The 20,278-nt window shown below is 37.5% G+C and overlaps 1 protein-coding gene and 1 long non-coding RNA gene across 3 annotated transcripts in view; one reads left to right on the top strand and one right to left on the bottom strand.

The window, feature by feature from the left end:
- Window positions 1-20,278, top strand: part of RSPO2 (R-spondin 2) — a 100,712-nt gene that overhangs the window by 64,365 nt on the left and 16,069 nt on the right. The gene's annotated exons all lie outside the window — the stretch shown is intronic.
- LOC146442332 (uncharacterized) lies at window positions 5,348-8,453 on the bottom strand. The gene is made up of 3 exons (XR_014849580.1): window positions 8,220-8,453; window positions 7,062-7,174; window positions 5,348-5,564 (listed from the first exon to the last, which is right to left on the bottom strand). It is a non-coding gene; the product is annotated as an uncharacterized LOC146442332 (long non-coding RNA).

Below are 20,278 nucleotides of genomic sequence, written 5' to 3'. Positions count from 1 at the left end.
ACTTACATCTCAAATTTATCTTTTTAAAGGACCAGTGGCTTTCCCAAGAGTGAGGGTATTTATTGCCTAATGTCCATGTTGTCTCCATATTAAGATCTTTGATCAAATATTTGCATTTTTTTCTCCCCCTACATATAAGAAAAGTTGTTGCTGCAAATACAAATTCAAGGTGGTATTTGTAGTACTCTTTCATGGTCTCCAGTAATCCTAAAGATTACAGCCCTCTCCTCCCATGGTGTGGAATTCCCTGCATCTGTTTTCAGAGATAAAAATAAATAGGTACAAAACTGCAGGTTTGAACTCTCCACACTGAATACCAGTGCTTAATATTACTTATGTGCTATCATATAAAATACCTCCCAGAGTATAAACTTCTTTTTCCTTAGAAACTCCTGGGAGAGTGTTAGTGGTGTTTTAAGTGCCTAGGCAAACTCTTCCCCAGACCTGGTTATTTCTACAGGTGAGGAAGCCACAGTGGTTGCCCTGTATACAGCTCCTGTTTTGTAGTGTGTTTTAATTTATGTTATATGCAGGGCTGGTCTAAGACCCTGTTCCTTTATCATATTTTAGTTAGCAGGTTACCCCATTAGACACTCAAAATGTTTTATTGCTTATTTGATCACTGTGACATAGTGGGAGGCACAGACTCGGGTTAAAGGTTCTGGCTGCAAAGGAAGAGATTCTGTGTCTTTATGGTGTTTTCCTGATGTTAGGAATTTTGTAATTGAACTTTTAAACAGAGGAAATAACAGAAAAAATTGTAAGGTTAGCACTTGTGGGAGACTGAAGAACCATAATCCCTGTAAATGTCAGCTGAGAGGTTGTTAATAAATCCTTTCATCCTAATGTTCTCAGTATATAAACTCACACAAATGTGGAGAATAAGTATTGGATTATATAGCTAAGATGATTGTAGATTGTGATGGATTAAACTGAGCACAGGAAGTCAGGATATTTTTGGTAGAACAGGGTCAAATAAAGTGCTTTGGTCACGTGCTTTCCACTTCTGTACATTTTACAGTTACTATTTATGGTCCACTCTACAGGGAAACTTCCAAAACAGATTTCTACACATTTGCAGTAGAAGGAGAGTTAAATTCTGTTTTCCTACCAACTGCTTCAGTTTCATGTCTTTAAGGTGCTATCCAGCTGACCATATGGCTGTGGTACAAGTCCAGTTATTTATCACTTTCCCAGTATTTGCAGAGTTGTAGAGATACAAGCTGGAGTACAAGGGAAAGATGATTTCACTTATTTCCTACTGAAGCCAGCAACATAAGAATAACACTGATTTCATATTTGTTACTTTGTGATATTTTCTTATTGTCAGTACTACTTGATTTAACTGATATTACCATATGGAAATGTCACATTTGTGTGTTTCTTAGTGTTATGTAAATTACCCTGTGGCTTGACTGTAACATGAATCCTACTTTGAGAGGTTAGACTTAGACAAGGGAGGCTTGGATTGTTCAGGCCACCTTCTACCCATGCTGGTGTCTTCCTGGTAAGGAGTTTTCTCCTCTTTAGTTCAAAAAGAGAGAAAACCTGAATTCTTAAAAAAGAGTGATCACGTTACAACTAGTGGGGAAATCAGCAGTCAGAAATGTATAATAGACTGATAAATCTTGCTCTCTTCATGTTTTCCCATATATTTGCTATAAATACTTTATTTGTATTTCTTATTTTTATATTCCTCATGTTCACCTCAGTAATTGCTCCTCTTTTGTTTGTACACTCCAGGAACCTGCAGATTGCTTTTTCATACTAAGTGTCACACAAGCAAGCAAAGCAGCTCTCTGCTATTTTGGTTTTTATTAGACTGCAGTTCTTCTATCTGTTTGATACTTGGATATTAGCCTATGCCAAACTAATATTTCTTCAAGTGCACGTTGCTGGACCATGTCCAGCCTCTCATCCACAAACACCCCCAAGTCCTTCTAGCTCAGCAAAGCCTTCTGTTTTCCAGGCTCAGCAAATTCAGTTCCTTCAGTGTCTCTTCACAGGGCAAACACTTCCCGACCATGTTGGTGATTCTGTGCCAAACTCTATCAATATCTTTCTTTTCTTGAGCTGGGGGACCCAAAGCTGCATATGGTATTCCAGATGTGGACTGATGAATGTAAAATAAAGGGAGATGATCACTTCCCTCAATCTGCTGTCAGGCTGTATTAACAGGTCAGCAGATTGAAGGATTGCTGCTGCTAGGGCACAAAGCTCATATTTAGCTCAAGTTTCATCAGGACCTTCCCAGGAGAGCTGTTGCCTAGCCAGTCCATATCCAGTGCTTATTTTTTTGAGGAGTACTTTCTTCCCAGATGAAGGACTTTGCACTTTGTTGAATTTTGTGAGGTTCCTTTCAGTTACAATGAATCTTTTCCTCATAAGTGTGAAACAAAAAATAGTCAAAATAAATATAACACCGGAACTTGGTGAATGATCTTTGTGATCAGCTGGTTGATCACACTTTTTGAGCTTTTTTATGCATCAACCTTGTAGTACCCAATGTTGAAAAGTTTGTAAGCCAGGACTCTTTTGAGATCTCAATTTATACACTGCACTTGTAGTCTGTCTCAAAGCCAAACAAACAACACCATCTGCCCTTTGAGTCAAGGCTGGGACATTCTCTATGTGGGTCTCAGTAAACATAACCACCATATTTTCTGCCTCCTCTTGGTCATGCTGTGTTGCCACAAGAACAGATACCTGAAGTGGCAAAGGCTGGCCTAGGAACAGCAAGAACTGTTGCCTCCTCCATGAGCATTGTCAAGCACTCAGCTGGATTAATCCAGGGGACTCTGTAGGCACCATCCTTGGAAGTTTCCAAGACCTGACTTGACAAACCCTTGAACAATCTGGACTGAATGGTCTTGATCCTACTGAGACAGATGTTTGGACTGAGGACCAGTCTAAATGATTCTGTCTGAATGGCAGAACATGCTCTGGGTTTATGCTGAAAGAACACTGTTCTTCCTGTTTGGGCTTTGCAGAATTTCTGGTATCTTCTACTCCAAATGAGAGAAAAGCTGGACTGGTTGTAGGGAATAGGAGCAAAACAAATCTTTACTGAAGTTGCTATAGTGCTGAAATACCTTCATTTGGCCTATTTTATTGCTGTTGAAGTTATATGCAAAGTATGTGAAATGTTTTGAATGTAATGCCAGCTGTTGTTTCATGCATTTCCAAGTTTAGCCTTAACCAGGATAAAAGCTTGGTTCAAAGTGCTGATTTTTTAATTTATTGGTTATTATTTGAATGCTGTACACTTCTAAATTCAAAATCATGCATAGGATCTAAAAGATCCATAGCACAGTGTACCTCTACTTTAAGTTAATGCAGTATGGCAGTCTAAGAAAACCTTGAAAGATCAGCAGAACTATAGAAATGCAGAACTGCATTTTGGAGTTGCTGTGACTTTTCACATCTTAAAGAAAAGCCCAGTTTGATTTTTAGACATTTTTAGTAAATTAAGGATTTCATTCCATTGTTAAGTCATTACATAAATGTGTGTGTCAAGTTAGACATAAAATAAAATGATCCTATTTAGAAAAGATTCTCTTATAGGTTGAGGCATGATCTGAACAGGGATGGTAGCAAACAGAAAGCATCATGGCTTAGGGAAAGATTACAAGATTTACAAACAGATCTTACTTTTTTTAGTATTGTATGGATCTTTAGGACATTGGAATATTATTTATCAGTGTAATACTAAAACTAGGATTTACAATACTTATCAGTATCTTAAGACTGTAGTATACAGAATATACAACAAATACTCTGTCATTGCCTTCTGCAGGTCTCTGTTCATTTTGCAGTTGCATTGGACCAAATCTGCCCTTGTTTGTGATCACCAGACAGATAGAAGATGCATTAAGTGTGGCTCCATTGGCCTGCTAGAACCCTGGTATCACCAAGCAGGCTTTCCTCCTTGATGTATTTTGTGCATGCCACTCTGGCCAAGAAGACTTGGCCTTAGCTTGTCTGAAAATATAACCCGTAATTTTCATTTACAAAGCATGACTCAAAGCTTTTGAAGGAGAGAAGGAAAACCCACTTCAGCATCAGTTTACAAGAAGTAAACTCCACCAAAACCACTTATTTACACAGTGCAGGTTGGGAAAGCAATAGTAATGAGAAAATATTTTAGTGAGTATTTTATTTGATGGCCATTCTGCACATTTTGTGAAGAACCTAATAAGTGGGAGCAAGAAGGGACAAAATAGTAGTCCAGTGTAGTCTGGAGGCTTTCCAGGAAACAAGAACTGTTTTATAGTGTGGCTTAACCCTCAGAGCCTGGCATGCTTGTTAGTACATTTGTTCAGGAAACAGGCCTTTGTCAGCTGCAGATTCTGCTTGTCTGGATTGTCAACATCTGCTTCGTACAGAGAATGTTGTGCTGTGAGTATAAAATGTGAGTCTTTTTCTACCCTTTAGCTGATCACATTCAGAAGGCACTGCAGCCAGTGAAAACTAATTGTAAAGGAAATCTAGACCTTGAACAAAATGAAACACATAATACTGCTCATTTCAGTGAGGGTGCCTGCAACTAGACTATGTATTTTAATTAAGGCACATAGGCAGGATCTAGAGTTATATCATCACTAGTCAATTAAGTTTGTACTGGCTTCTAGGAAGAGCAGAAATGTTTTCATCTCTGTTTGGTATCAATAAAAAAAGTGAAAATTGAATCATAAGTAGTTTCAGGTTGGAAAGGACCCCAGAAAGTCATCTAGTCCAGCCTCCTGCTCAAATCAGGTCAATTGTGAGAAAACCAGGATTAGCCATTACTCTCACAATCCTCAGACATTAAATATTTTCCCTTTTTTGGTCTTAGTTGTGTCCCTCTTCATGCTTTTTTCAGATATGATGATTGACCAATGATAGGAAAAATGATGGTTTTATTTGTTTCAAAGTGGAAAATATAAAAACTCACAACAAATCTGCAGTTACATTTTCATGACATTTACATTCATTGACCATGAGATGTACATGCATGCATGTGCCTGTATTGGAGCACTTCTATACCTGATGCTTCTTAGATTTGCTATAAAATTTAGGCAATATGCCTCTCAGGTGACAGCATACTATGAAGTAACTCAAAGCAAGAAACTCTGATTTTTCTTTTCTGCATTAAAATATCATATTTTCTACAATCTTTCTTCTTAGAAACAAAAACTTATATGGATATTTCCTGTGAGTTTTTTTTGAGCTAAGAGAGCAAATAACTGTATTGTGCATGCATTTGATTCATGTTCATTAAAGTGAGTTCAAGTATAAACTTACGGAGACTTTTAAGCAATTGCTATTATTTTTCTATTACATTGTTGGGAGCAATCCATTCCTTAATTATTTTCCAAAGGGAAAATGCAATCCAATCAGACTCATATTTGAAAAGTAGTTAGAAATAGTTTTTATAAGCCACATAAACTTGAACGTCAGTTTGAGTAGCACTTATGTTCAATTCTGAAACCACATACTATCCATCAGGGACCAACATGCAGATTTTGCAGGAATACCTCCTCTTTGCATCACCTTGCTTGCAGGTTGAGATGGCTCTTAAAGCTCTGTGAACAAGATATGACTGGTGAGTTGACTCATCCTCCTCTTTTTCCTCCATGTTTGAAATCAGATCAGTTAAAGCAAGCAGTTAAGGAATTAAATGCCCTGAAAAAATATCAACTCTTATTGAAAATAACCCTTTTGAGATTTAGGTAATTTAAGTAACTATTCAGCATTTGGGCTTGTATTTTCCTTGAAAATGGGATGGTGGCTCTTGCATGGGAGTTGAGGCAGCTTGTTACTGTGTCACTGTGCTCCTACAAAACTTTTTTGCTCGTTTTTGTCTGGGTAAATATTACTGTGGGTTACAACCACAATTATTAAAATTTGTGGCTTTGTGTGAATGCAGTGAAATAATGCATTACTTATACTGAAACCTGCAACTTAGCTTAGATAGATATAACTGGCCTAAATGTCCTTGGAGTGCTGCTGTAGTGAAGTGTGGTTTTGGTTTGCTTTTTTAACTGATGGGTTACATTTTAAAGCTTTTAAGAGACTTCAGTCTCTTTGAGTGAAACAGAATTTAAAAATGCATAAACTAGAAATTAAATCTGTCTAAAGTGACCTTTAGAGGGTACCTTTCATGACATTAGCAAAATACTTTTGTGGAAAAGCATTGATGTAATTTGATTTCTGTTTTAGTTTTCCTCTTCAGTACCACTGCCCAAAGCACCTTGTAATGGACTATATATACTGAGTACAAGGCTTTATTTCTACAAACTTTATCAGGATGATTCAGCCTGTGGAAATTTATGTATTATTTTATCATATTGGCAGGATACATTTTCAACTTATTTTTAAAGGCTTTCGAGGGAATTACTGGCAGTGCAGAAAAGCCAACTCAAGTGCATTTTTCCCTTCCTTCTCAATATAAATTATCCCTCAATCCTCCTTTTTTAATTAAAGTAGTAGGAACTATTTTCTTGGGAAGACATTAACATAGTTTTCCCAATCATTAAAAGATAATATGCCCAATTTATTTATTGCCATTATTATATCTTAGACCAGATAAGTACTTTAAACATGTGTGTTTCTTTAAGTATACCATATTTCAGAAGTAGCATGAATATTGAGTGATGCTGTGTCTCCTGTGGGAGTTATCTGGTTTTAATGAATAACTGAGTGTACCAGAGTGTAAATCCTCGTAAATGACCAGAGTATGAGTTAGAATGGTCCCATGGCAATTATGCAATTCAGGGTTGTTTAAAAATACTGAAGGAGAGCCAGCTGCTAATCCACATGGAAATACTGAAAAGAGCTGTGGCTGATCCAAGTGCACAGATTGAATTTGTCCATAAAAGGTACTTGATGGATTTTATTGTGCATACCCTTGTGAAGGAACTCCTCTTGGTTTTTGTCTTTTGCTCATTCTGAAACTACAATCCACTTGAAGGAGGAAAAGCCATATACATACTCATTTCTGATTCTTGACCAAAGACCTATTTTTGTACATTACAGTGTCAGCCATTTCAGTCACAGCAGAGAAACCAGCAAACACTCACCTGTCTGAGATTATATGTTTCTCCCTTAGGATCAATCAGTCTTTGCATATCCACAGTTTTTGCATATCCTCTGCCAAAGCACAAGCCTGGGTATGACAGGTCTGGAGAGCCATCTGCTTCAGGTGTGGCATGATTAGAAAGCATCAGCTTTCCTCATTTTTAAAAGGTTCAGTAAGGCTTTCCTTGCACAGAAGTCTCTTAAATAATAAACCTATTAATCTATACAGATAGTATTTGTATTCACAGTATTGATACAAGGGCCACATCCTGACTGTTCCATGATATCCTCAGGCACAGAAGTAAAGCTGATAGGTCTGTATTTTCCAGAGCTCTCCCTCCTAAACTTTTTAAAAATTGATACAGCGTTTCCCTTTTTTCAGTGACCTGCTACTTCACCTGATTGCCATGATTATTCAAAGATATGGACAGGGACTTGGCAGCTGCATCAGCCAATTCCCTCAGGACTCTGGGATGCATCTCCTCAGGCTCCATAGGCTTATGCACATTCAGGTTCCTTGGGTGGTCATGAACCTGATCTCTTGGATGGATTTTGCTCTCCCAGTCTTCCCGTCTGTTCACTCAAGTGGTGTGGAAAGAGAGGTTGCTGGTGAAGACTGAGGCACAAAAGTTGTCAAGTGCCTCAGTGTTCTCCTCATCTGTTACTTGTTTTGTCAGTTTTGCTCATCAAGGGGTACACCTTCTTTGACCTTCCTTTTCTGTCTGACACACCTGTAGAAGCCCTTCCTCTTATTCTTTTGGTCCCTTGCCAAGTTTAACTCCACCTGCACTTAGGCCATCCTGACTCCATCTCCATGCAACCAGGCAGCGTCCCTGTATTCTTACCAGAATACCTGGCCCTGCTTCCATTGCCTGTGCATTTCCTTCATGCCTTTAGTTTGATAAGCAGGTCTCAACTCAGCCTGCTGCTCTCTTGCCTTCCTTTTCTGATTTCTTACACCTGGGAATTGTGAGCTCTTGCACTCTATGGAAACCATCCTTAAAGTTCTACCAGTTCTGTTCTACTCCTTTGACCCTGAGGGAAGTTTCCAGGGGTTTCTATTATTGACTAATAGAAATAGGACCAGGAGGTCCTACTGATTTATTCCTTGACCAGCTGGAATTTTGTTATCCTAAAATTCACTTTTCTCTTTGCCTGACCCACATTGTTGAGGATTTCCAGCTCCAGCAGTGTGTGATCATGGCAGCCCAGGCTTCCTCCAGTCTTGGTGTCACTGATGGCAATGATTGTTTGTGTTGGTGACCATCAGATCCAGTAATCATGTGCAAACTCCTTTTACAGTACCAATTCAAATTATCTAAGTATATATCACACTCCCACTTGCAGTAGGCCAGCAGTGTACACCAGCTAATTGCAGCTGCTTGACTGTTAACACAGGAGCTCATTACACTGCTGTTGTGATTGTCATGTCCTGTCTCTACCCTTCATAGCATGTGTGATTGTGATGTCCTGTTTCTACCCTTTCTTATTCTGGAGAATCATTTTGAATACTCTGTGGCCTGCCTGCTTGATAGCCAGTGGCAGCCTAAGGTAGCCTAAGAAAGGAACCTCATGGTTCCAGGCTAAATTCAGCAGAAGTTGTTTACTTCTATCCTACAGCCAGAGAGGGAAAATGTGGAGGGGTAAAGAGCCCAGGAAAGAGGAGAGAGGGAAGAATCTGTGAAATAGAGCTATGGCTTCTTCCCGTTCTTTGGTTCTTTAGGCAGAAAAAAATCATGAAGGTACAATTGTATGGGTCCTGATTAATGGCTTTGCTAGTCAATGGTAGAAGGTAAAACCTATCCACAAATGTTGATTCACTGACTGGTTTCCAATGCCTTTCAAAATCAGAAAAACAGTGTGCAATTCTACAGTGATGTGTAGTTCAGAGACTCCCAAGACAGTGCTGCATAAAGTAGCTCAAGAAATGGAGAGTTTAAAAGTGTCAGCATAATGCTGTGCAGGAGTTAATGGTCCCTGCTGAGACACAGGATTTATTAGATCTGGCATGGTGCTGTGCAGATATAATGTTTTCAGGTCATGAGGTTCTGTGTTTGGGATGAAGGACTGTGATTTGCTCTATGGGTGCATAGATCCAGAGTGCTAACTTGGGGGACTAATCCTCTTGTGGGGTTTATGCCTGTCTAGTTATTACAGAGAGGCTCACAGTGACTCTGGAAGGACACACTGCTCCATGCCTAAATGCAGCAGTTTCCAGTATTCTGCTGCAGGCCAGATTTAATTTAATTAACTTGCACCAGACGGCTACAGGAGTGAAGGGGGAGTGCCAGGAGGGAATATGTGAAGAAACAATCTCCCCAGCTGCTCTCACTTGTGTGATCACCAGTGTTAGGGCTAGGCTGGAGACAACTGCACTGATTTTTAAGGCTGTGCTGTCAAAGTCCTTCACAGAAAGGCTCTAGATATGTCTGCATCTTTACCTCTCGTGAACCGCAGAAGAAGAGGAATAGAAGAAAAGATCTGCTGCTATTTTTTTTAATCGTTGCTTGATTTTGTCCTTTTTGTTGTTGTTGCTGTTGTTGTTGTTGTTGTATTTTTAGAGCTTTCTGAGATAATTTGTTATAATTTTATCTCAGATTGGAAAGTTTAGGCACCATTGATTCCTGTAGTACATTTTGCTTTGTACCTCAGAGGTGAATGCAAAGAACTTCCCCTTGAGCACTTTGAATTCCTGGTTTATTCTGAAGAACTACAAAAATTACTGCAGATAGTGTTCAGTAAAGGAGTGTAAACCCGAAAAGGAAAAGAGCAATAGAAAGCAAGAATTGCTCATGATGATCAGGGCATCCCCACTCTGCATTGATTTTACATGATACTGTACCCATTAAAAGGAGTAGGTTTAAATAATTTTCTGAGCACAGTCTTAAGAATAAATTAGTCTAAAATGAGTAGTAACATGTAAAAAGCAATGCAATATCGTGGAGGTATCTCAGTACTCTCCCTGTGTCAGTATAACATTCTACTCCATATGATCAAACACAGAAGCAGTATTGATTATGATGAACACAATGCAGGGCCCCTTTGTGCAATAAGTCCTCTATCTTAAACATATTTATTTTGTGTGTCTAAACTAGCACTGTTTAGATTTTGAAGGGGCCCCAAAAAGTTTGTTTTAAAGTGTCCTCCACTGAATTAGTATCTTACATCATCTTTGCCATTTAATGTGAGAGTTTTTCAGTTTGGGTGTCTTTATACAGAGTGAATTAGGTAGAAGGCTGTTGGAGTTCAAATGAGGCTGAGTTTATACAGCCTTATGCAGTGCCTTCATGTTTGACACTTCAGTCTTATCTTGTGCACATCTGTTTACTCTGTAGAAATATTGCAGACACAATAGCAAACGTTTAGATCATGTTTTGAGACTATTCTTCTTACAGAACTTGATTGGCTTGGCTGCTCATATATTTGTCCATTTTAAGCCTGTAATTGGTTTCCTTGTGAGCATTCTTTGGCATTCTTAGCTGATCCTACACATAAGGGTGATGATTCCTGCAAACCTGGTACCAAGTCAGAGGTATCTATTTGCAAAGAGCAGCAGCGGTAGGACACCAAAGCAGGTGCTTTACAGCATGTCAGATTTATTGAAAACTTAAAAAATTGCAAACAAGGGGCATGACTTGCAACTCCAGCACAGGTGCTTGAACTATCATAGAGCATAAGATCACAGGGATTTCCAGGGACATCAATATCCCATGTTAACACTGTGGCATTCCTTACAGTGAACTCCTGATGGAAACGGCAGGCAACTCTTCAATTATTCTGTTTCTCTGTCAGATATAAATGTGAGCATTTTGAATGGCTTGCCAACTGTACTTATAAAAATGTTCAGCACAGTAGAAAGAATACTATAAAAACTGTCAAACTTTTTTGCTTAATTCATTGCTTTTAATGTTGCACAATGAAACGTTAGCTGTTGACTAGAGGCAAGTGCCAAGCAGCTTTGATCAGATCCAGCATAGCTGCCCTGAAGCTAGATTGCATCTATCTTTAATACTATAGTATCTTCAATACTGACAAAGTTCCTACATTTATCTACTACTTGACATGACAAATGTCTAAAGTGTTTCTAAAACAGAGCTCTTTATAAGCTACCAAAAAGATGGTGAAATTCCAGCTTTTTATTTTTGCCCTAAATTTATGGACCAGATTATTTTGGTACCTCCTCATTTACCATCTGTTCCTTATAATATCTGAACTAGAAGGAAAAACTTCTGTTAAGGTTTGCAAAGAAAAAACATAATTTGGTAAAACATAGAGGATAATTTTAAGCATTACACAACATTGTGCAGGGGAGATGCACTGAAAATCAGTTTGCAACTCTGCCATATAGCAGTAAGAGTGAATGTGAATAGGACTATTTGAGTGTATTTACAACAGGGAAAAAAGATGTATTTGAGAATTGATGGCTGAAGAAATTTCTGGGCCATAGAAACTTGACAGATGAAAAATATCTACTGAGCAAGTCCTGTGTCAGGCTTCAGGTCATTGCTCTGGTTAGGCAACTGGAATAACTGGTGGAAGGTTTCTAGCTAAAAGAAAGTACTGCAGCAGAAAAAATGGAGGTGAGTCCTGAAGCAAACGGAAGTTGTTTCAAGATCTTGACAGACTGTGTCAGTGTGATAATACAAATTACTGACATTCTGATGTAAGGTCAGAATCAGTTTTTCATAGTCATTGAAGGTGATTCTATATGTGTTCTCGTTGGGATGAATAGATGCTATCAGCTATAATTCCCAGAACTCAGCATGTGGTTATTCTGCCACCAGACTTTGTTAATCGTGTCTGCAATCCAGTGCCAGCTTGAGCGTAGGCTGCAATAATTCCTTTTTTGAGAACAGAGGAAGCCAGTGGATCATGAGCCCTAGACATATAAATGGAAAAATCCTGGGAGATAAAGTTCATTTTTTTCTTGCAGCTGTGGCAAGGAAAAAGAGAAGAGGATTTATTATTTCTGCAGAACTCAGAGATGACCCAAAAACCAGAAAAGTGTTTTGAGAAAGGTTGTATAACATGCTGAATATTTCTTTCAACTGGAGTTTTTTAATTAAAGGAGTAATTGTTCTTAAAATTTCAAGCTCTAAAAAGAAGTTGATTCATACGTCTTTTCCAGAATAATGATTTTTGGGTGGAGTATGTTGTGAAATAATATTTTACTTTTCTCTTAGTTTTCTTCCAAACATCTGAATTATTTTTTTTCAGTGAGATAAAAGAAATTCCATTTCTTTGAAAGAGAACATTCTCCCCCTTGTATTACAGTGTCATAGGTTTACAGTATCTCAGACTGTGACTCAAGCTTATAAAGCATTCAACTCCTAGCTCTTTGGATAAGATACTTATCTGGAATAGGCTGGTGGTGTTTTATAGATGATTTGTGATTTATCTCTCATAGCATTGATGAGTGTGAACTTCTCGATGGTTATTGCTAAAAGTCAGAAGCCAGCAAAATTTAATTGCTTGGTGGGTTTAAACGAGAAGCAAATCTATCTGTTTTGTAATTATTACTTGTTCCACAAAGTAATGGGATCTCAGAACTTAAAAGTGAATGTAAAATGGAACCAGAATATTACTAAAGTCCTTCTCTCTTCATTGAGCAATTTAAGAACCTCTCTCTAGTTCAGTGAATATTGTCCTAGAAGAAATTATTAAAAAAAAAAATACACTTTCCACAGCCACTGAGTATAGAATAAGAGTTTAAATAGTGTTGCTGGACTTGGAGTTCTAACTGCCTGCATCAGTGTGAGCACTTCAAAGCTGGGAACAACATGTTTCAAAACAACCACTCAAAAATTATTATTCTTTTTCAGAAAGTCGTTCAAGTCAGCATCTCTGTATCATCTTTCAGGGCTATTAAAGAAGGGTGTGGATTTATTGATAGGAGTTTTATTTTTCTGTGTGAACCAAAATTTCATCTAGCTGGACAATTAGCTGTGTAAATCCTCTAGAACTGGTAGAGGCTTCATGTCAGCTCACTAGCAATTGAATTGGTATGTTTACCTTTTGTACCACTTGTACAAAAATGAGTATTTTTTCTAATTGTCTCATTCCAAGACAATATCAGATGAAAGAGTAAGGAAGGCTTTCTTACTGAGAACAGTGTGATGTGTGAACTTTTGTCTTCTCCCTCAATCAAAAATGACTGATTTTGGAAAGACACTTTTTTAGAGAGGGAAACTCTAATGCTGTCTGCATGGCAATGCTTCAGCTGCCAAAGGAAAGGAACAAATGCCCTGAAATCTGTAAAAATATTTGTCACTTTTGGGCACTGTGAAGAAGCTCAGGTACTTCCTTCAGCAGAACTCTTTGAACTCTGAAAGTCACAGTGTATCACTTGTAGGAATTGTTATGAAAAGGCTTTACCTTATTACTTCCTAAATCAATTTAGAGAATAAAGTAGTAATGAGAACACTAATGGTAGTTCCTTGTATTGCTTTCTTGTGTAATTTTTGTCACTAGTTTCCTGATTTCTTAAAGCTCAGCTGCTGGAACCACCACATAATAATACTTTTAATGTTTTAGCTTTTTTTCCAGAACTTTATAGCTGCAGGCAAAGTTGGAGAAAATGGACACTTTGAATGTTTCAACACCAAAATTAAATGAAAAGCACTGGAAATTAATTGTTCCATTAAAATCCAGTGGTTTAAATTTTACTTGCAACTGGCTCATGATTTTTGACTCAGTGTGATTGTCAAACTTTTACCTGACACCCAATCCCAAAAGGAACATATTTAAAGGTGCTGATTTAGAGTTTTTAATGTTTGCTAAAACACTGTGTCTCATTTAGGTATTCATGTGAAAACTCTGATGTATTTCTATATGAAAACCTTTGGTTTTCATGGTATTTACTTAAAACCTAGCAGCAGCAAAAATCAAGTATTATTAGTGAAGGAACACTTCAATGCAATGATCTGGCAGGCTAATTTGAGAAGATTAGAAATTCATATTCTCTATTAAGCTCTAAAAAATGAGCTAATGCAATGCATTGTGACTGAGCAAAATAATAGCTGGTAATTTACTTCCTTGATTCCTGTCAGCAGTTTCATTTGTCTTGAATAGGTATAATTGTGTGTCCAAAAAGAGATTGCATGAAACCCAGTTGTGATACAGTCAGACTTTCCAAATCCTGTATTAAGCACAGCAATTTCCTGCTTCAGATAAAAATACTTGAATCTTCAGTTTTATTTACATTCTGCTAGTAAGAAGTAGCTTTCTTTTAAATATGCTGCTTGTGGTCTTCAAACTGTGTTGACTGAAGTTGTCTTATTACAGTAGTGGTCACGTGAATACGGCGTTCATCTGAGCCAAAGTTAAAATTAAAAAGCTCATTTTAAAGGCCTGTTGAAGGGCAGTGATGTCACCATGCTACCTCAGGTGTGAGATTTGGAAAGCAAGCACTTGCTGATTGTTTACAGTCATGAGTTGTCACAAAGGTCAAGTGTGGAGGGTTTCAAGCCTAAGCCATTTCAAAGAAAATGAAGTGATAATTGTTACTGCCATTAGCCATATGAGTCAGTAGTAACTCAGAGAAACATTGTTTATGCTTGGTAAAAGTTAATACTAAACAAGCTCCATAATCTCATCTTTGCTACCAAAGATATTTTCCTATTAAAAAGGAGGTAAAATGTACTTATGGTGATCTTACACTTCTGAAAATAAATCCAAGAAGTACTCAGTCTAGTTTGGAAGTTTTGGAGTGTTCTTCTGCCAGATTTATAAAAAATAATGATAATAAAAATCAGATCTAGATCTTCCTTGCTTTAGGCTTCACACAGTGTTTATTACAGTCTAGCTTTATTTTGATGGAAAAATACCAGGAAATTGAGTATCTAATTGTGTATATAATGTTAAAATGTAGACACAATTTTGTCTGAGTTACTGTACTTCAGGAGCCAACATTTATTATTCTGCTTTAATTTTTCTACCACTCAACACATTTAGCTAAGATATGGAAACTTAGATTTTGTATGTGCTTAGATTTTTCTGATTAAGTTTGGTATATATCATGTTATATGTCAAGCTTACTGTGTTATCCCCAAAAGCTAACATCCCCACATTAGAGAGATTGGGATAATAGTAATGTGTTTAGATGTAATGTTAATACTAAAATGTATGTGTACATGCACAGAACTAAAAATGTTTTTGTGCTTCCAGGCTTGCTGGTATTTCCTAACTTCAGAAGATGCTTGCAGCTAGAATAATTTTAATCTTTTGCTATTGGTGCTTCTTTTAATACACAGCTGCTGTTGTTCAGGCTTTCAAATGTTTGTTCCATAACAGTTTTGTTATTATCATGCCCTACGGAGTGCTGAGCACTTTTGAACATTTGCTACTGCAGAGTGTTTTTCAGAGGGATGAGTGTGTTCAAAGATTTCTTCAGCTTTTTTCAAAATGCCTTACTGATTTCTAGTTGAATTTGCTGTTCTAAATCCCTCAGGGGCTTGTGAAAATGCTCATCGTAAAGTTAGTCTTTTCTGACCAAAGTAATGGTACTGCAGAGCATGGTAGGAGATTTTTGTAGTCTTATACTTCTCCACACTAAAATTAAGATAATAAAATGCTAGATTGCAATTAGTCCCATAAAATCATATTCTCTTGTTTTTCTCAGAAGCAGTGTCCTAATTTAAGAAATACTTCTGTCTATGTTGCAGTTACACAAATCAGCCCAAAATGAGACAAATAACTGAGTGTTCAGATGTGCTGAACACTCTGCAAGGAACCCTCCCTGACTGTTCTAGAAATGGGAGTTAAATGGGAGTTTGAAACAGTTTGGCAAAAAAAAAAGGTTTTGCACTATTCTTGGAATTGCTCAGTATCAGTGAAAATATACACAATTTACTTTCAGGTATTTAATACCCTATTTTTGCAAGGCCAAAATCCAGGGATGGAATAGAAGGATAGAGTTTTTTTGTGTTGAAGCTATCTGTGAATTACATATAAGTTTGGAATAATGTTAGCACAGTATGTCTTTGCATACAGTCTGGATATTAACCCACAGCTCTAGGATCCTAACCATGATCTCAAGAATATTTAGCTTTCTATATCATTGCAAAAATTATTGACCATGATTTAATTTATCTTACCACTAAAAAGGGATGTAAAATCTCTCAATATCATGCCATAAGAACAAACTTTCTTCCAGGATTTTGGAGCTTCCAGTACTGGCTGAAAACAGGAATTGCAGAAGCATATGAAAATATTCAAATTGTGGTTAATGGATTGTGTTTTGTTTTGCATGACTGTATTGCTATTGTGTTGTGTATAATTGTGATATTTGATATACAGCTATTTTTCTACATGTCAAGATGTGGCTACTAAATAACCCTAGAACTCCATTTCTTGGTCACTACAATAAATGATTTTCAATGGAATAATGCAGTTTGGAGAGGAGACATAGCTGTTGTTCACAGTGTGCATTTTTGTTGGGACATTTCTACTTCTGGGTATTTTTAAAATTTTTTTATTTAGCTTTCTAACATAACCACAAAAAAATTTGATATGTTTTCTTAAGTCCCTGGAGGAAAAAGAAAATTCATACTATTTCATAATATTCCATTCAAATCCTGCATAATTTTTCAGTCTGTATTGAAATAAAATTTGATATTCTTGTTTGAGGGAGAAGCTCTCCACTCAAGATGCTTTAACAAAGATAGATACACTCTTACACAGGTGTTGGCACAGTGCATATTGAAAATCACTTCAAATATTCATTAAATTGTTGTAGCTTCACTCAAACCTCCATTTTTGAAGTTGCTGAGCTTATCAGACATGCATAATGATGTGAGTTTTCTGCCCTCCATAAAATAATTACAATGTTTAATTTTCAAAACATTATATTAAATTATTAAGTACTTCATTTGGTGGGTGATTATAAAAATCATCACTTAATATAAATTCACCTAAATGTCAACATGTCATTCCTTCTGTCGTGGTTTTGGTTGTATCTAATGACTACTAGGCTTTTAACACTTTTCAAAACTCTTTCCAGAATACCTCTGGTTCCCCAGCATGCTTTCTTCTTCCTTCAGTTTTTGACACCTTTCTCCATTTAGCTATATTCCTCCCCACTTCCCTGGTTTACTTCTGCTGCCCATGTTTGTACTTTATTTTTCTTCAATAAACAGAGGTTTCCACTCTCTATGTCTCTTTTATTTACTCATTAATGCTTTAATTCACTCTTGCAATTCCACAAGCTATCTTTCAATCTGTATAAAATAAATTGATGTAAATAATCTAGACTGATAATTTTGATGTTTGGTGATGATACCATTTTGTATTTAATAGGTAATCTAAGTGAATGGGATATATTTTTCTAATCTTTAAATAAGAAATCTCAATATATTTATGTATTTGAGCCAGCAATGTGCCATTACAGCCTAGAAAGTTAATGGTGTTCTATGCTGCAGGAGGAGAAATGTTGCCAGTGGGTTGAAGGAGATCTTTCCCTACTCCTTAGCATTGCTGAGGCCACAGCTGGAGTGCTGTGTCCACCTCTGGGCTCCCCAGTACCAGAGAGACATGGACATACTGGAGAGGTCAGTGAAGAGTTCTGTGAAAATGATTAGAGGGACTGGAGCATCTCTGATGTGAGGAAAAGCTGAGAGGGAGGAAAAGCTGCTCAGCCTGGAGAGAAAAAGGGTCAGGGGAAACATAATATTATGTGTAAATACCTGAAGGGAGAGTGGAAACAAGGCAATGGGTGTGAACTGAAACACAGGAGGTTCCTTCTGAATATCAGGAAACACTTTTTTCACTGTGAGGCAACCAAGTGCTGGCACAGGTTTGCTCAAAGAAGTTGTGGAGTCTTCCTCCTTGGATATGTTCAAAAGCCACCTGAACACAGTCTGGAGCAAGTGGCTCTGCAAGGTCCTGCTTGAGCAGGAGATGTTGGACCAAATGATCTCTCTTTTTAAGTTTTAAGTCCTTTCCAGCTTCAGCCATTCTCTGATATGTATAGTTTGAGTTCAAATTTGAAGAGATGGTAAATTAATCAAAATTGTTATACTATCTTAGAAAGCAATAATGTTGCCACAGGTAAAATATTCATGGCTTTTTAAGTAATTATATGGTTCTCCATTATTAATAGAAAAAAAAGTGATGCAACATGTGCTTTGGTGCTATGTAATTTAGAGCACCTGACATTTTAGTCCGAGTGAGGACATTGCTTTACCAGGGAAGGGCAATTTATATGACTGTATGACTGATGGGAAGCTGTAAACCTCTCTGGAATATTGAGGGTGATTGTAGAGAAAATTTCTGAAATTTGTGGAGCACTATTGAAAAAAAAAATAGTGAAAACTTACCTAGGATATATAATGCCAGCAAAATATCTGCAGAATACTTGATGTAGCTGAAAGTAGAATGTAGTTTTTTGCTATACTCTGGTTTCTCTTTTCTTACAGCTGAGATATTTGTGTCTCTTTTATACTATCCTAAAATAATTCCTCTATTTTGTAGTCCCTCTATCTCTGTCTCTCGGCTACAATTATAATTAAAATCATTATAATAAGTGATTAGAACCTAAAAAAAAATCTGTCTGCCTTGAAATGTCAATATAGAAGCCTGAAATCCCTTATCCACTTGGACTTTGTTTTCTGAGTCAACCTACATCTTAATCTTCTCAAAATAACATTTACAACTGAACATTTGCAATTTTGGTGGTTGAAGCAAGGGCCACTGTGCTTAAAATTCTCTTTTATAATAGTTATTAATCCCGCCAGCATCTTCTGTGCATAGTTTCTTACTTCAAAAAGCCCAGAGGATTTGGCTGCATTATATTCCACTGCACATCTGCAACAAACTGTTACCATTTGCACTAGCACAATAGTTGGCTGAATAACCTTGCCTCAGCAAAGAATATTAACAGATGCCTTTCTCTTTTCTGACCCCATTTAATCACAGAGAAATAATTTTCTATTTTCTTTCCCAAAGGTGATAGAAGTCTTACTTCAGTGTGTTGTCTGATGTAGCCAGTTTGTAACACGATTATTAACCAGTCATTTTATCAGAAATTAATGTCTCCACATGCTTTCATGCTTTGTAACTACCATCCTGGGCCTGTCTTTCCAAACTGTGGTACTTGAAAACCACATGCAAAAATATGCAATTATTTTTTATAGCAGTAAACCTTGGATAACTGAAATGCAGGCACTATGTGCATGGTTTGTAACGCGTTTAAAGTAGAGACAGAGTGATGCACACATTTTTGTATGAGACAATATGGAGCTACAAGCTTTTAAGTGGCAGCATCTTGATGGCCACATGATGCTGTGGGTGGGCATTGGAAAAGAAGGCAATTCATGACCTGTTATCTCAGGAATGGACCTGGCATTCAGGGCATAAGATAATAAATACCCTGACTTTAGCATGAAAACACTGTCATGGCGGGCTGTACCTCCACTCTTTCTTCCACTCTCTATTAGTCTAATCTCAGATAGCAGTTCATCTTTTCCTTTTTTGTTTCTGGTCTCTCATGTCTCAGGCAGTACCTGTGAGACTTGCACATTCAATGCATGTCTCGTGCTTTTTTGATAAGCCTGGATTTCATACACTTTGAGTTTCATGCAAAGTCATCTCTCCCTTTTGTGCAAAAGAAGTTTGTCCTGATCTATTATCATCTGAAAAATTATGAGCCAAAATGTCATAGTTACATGGCCCTAACCAGACTTGCAGAATTAGCATCATGAGGTGTTGAAGAAGTTACTGAGAGGTGGAAAGACAGGCTGAGGCTCCCACTTACAAGGGTTCTATCAGGACAAATATTCTTCAGCAGGAACCTGTTCCCAAGCCCTGCTACAGTGAGAGCCTCCATATGGCCATGGACATGCCAGGCCTCAAGTGTGCTGGAGGCTTCTTGTGAAAGGGAGTACATATCTTTGTCCTACTTTTATGCCATTACTGACGGGTTAGTTTTGGGCTAATGCTGCAGTGGTGGTTTTGGTGGATCCTTGGTTGACCCAGAGCAGCCACTTTCACGTTTTTTTGTTCTGATGCCACCAGCAGACTCTTGCAGCCCATAACATTATGCACATAGGCTTTTAAGGCTTTGTGAAATTTGAGGATCAGTGATTATTCAAGACTTATGGCCAGCATGGAATGAGCAAAACTGTGCTAGCGATAGTAACTTATATCTGATCTGTTGTTTGAAAGCTCAGTTATGTTTCCAAGCAGTAATTCTTGCGCATAGGAAGAGAATAAATCAGTTTTT

The sequence above is a fragment of the Lichenostomus cassidix genome, chromosome 2 (assembly GCF_008360975.1).
Source record: "Lichenostomus cassidix isolate B80296 chromosome 2, HeHo_3.0, whole genome shotgun sequence".
NCBI classification, from domain to species: domain Eukaryota; kingdom Metazoa; phylum Chordata; class Aves; order Passeriformes; family Meliphagidae; genus Lichenostomus; species Lichenostomus cassidix.
Note: the sequence above shows the minus strand (reverse complement) of the source record. Positions and strands in the feature narration are given on the sequence as shown.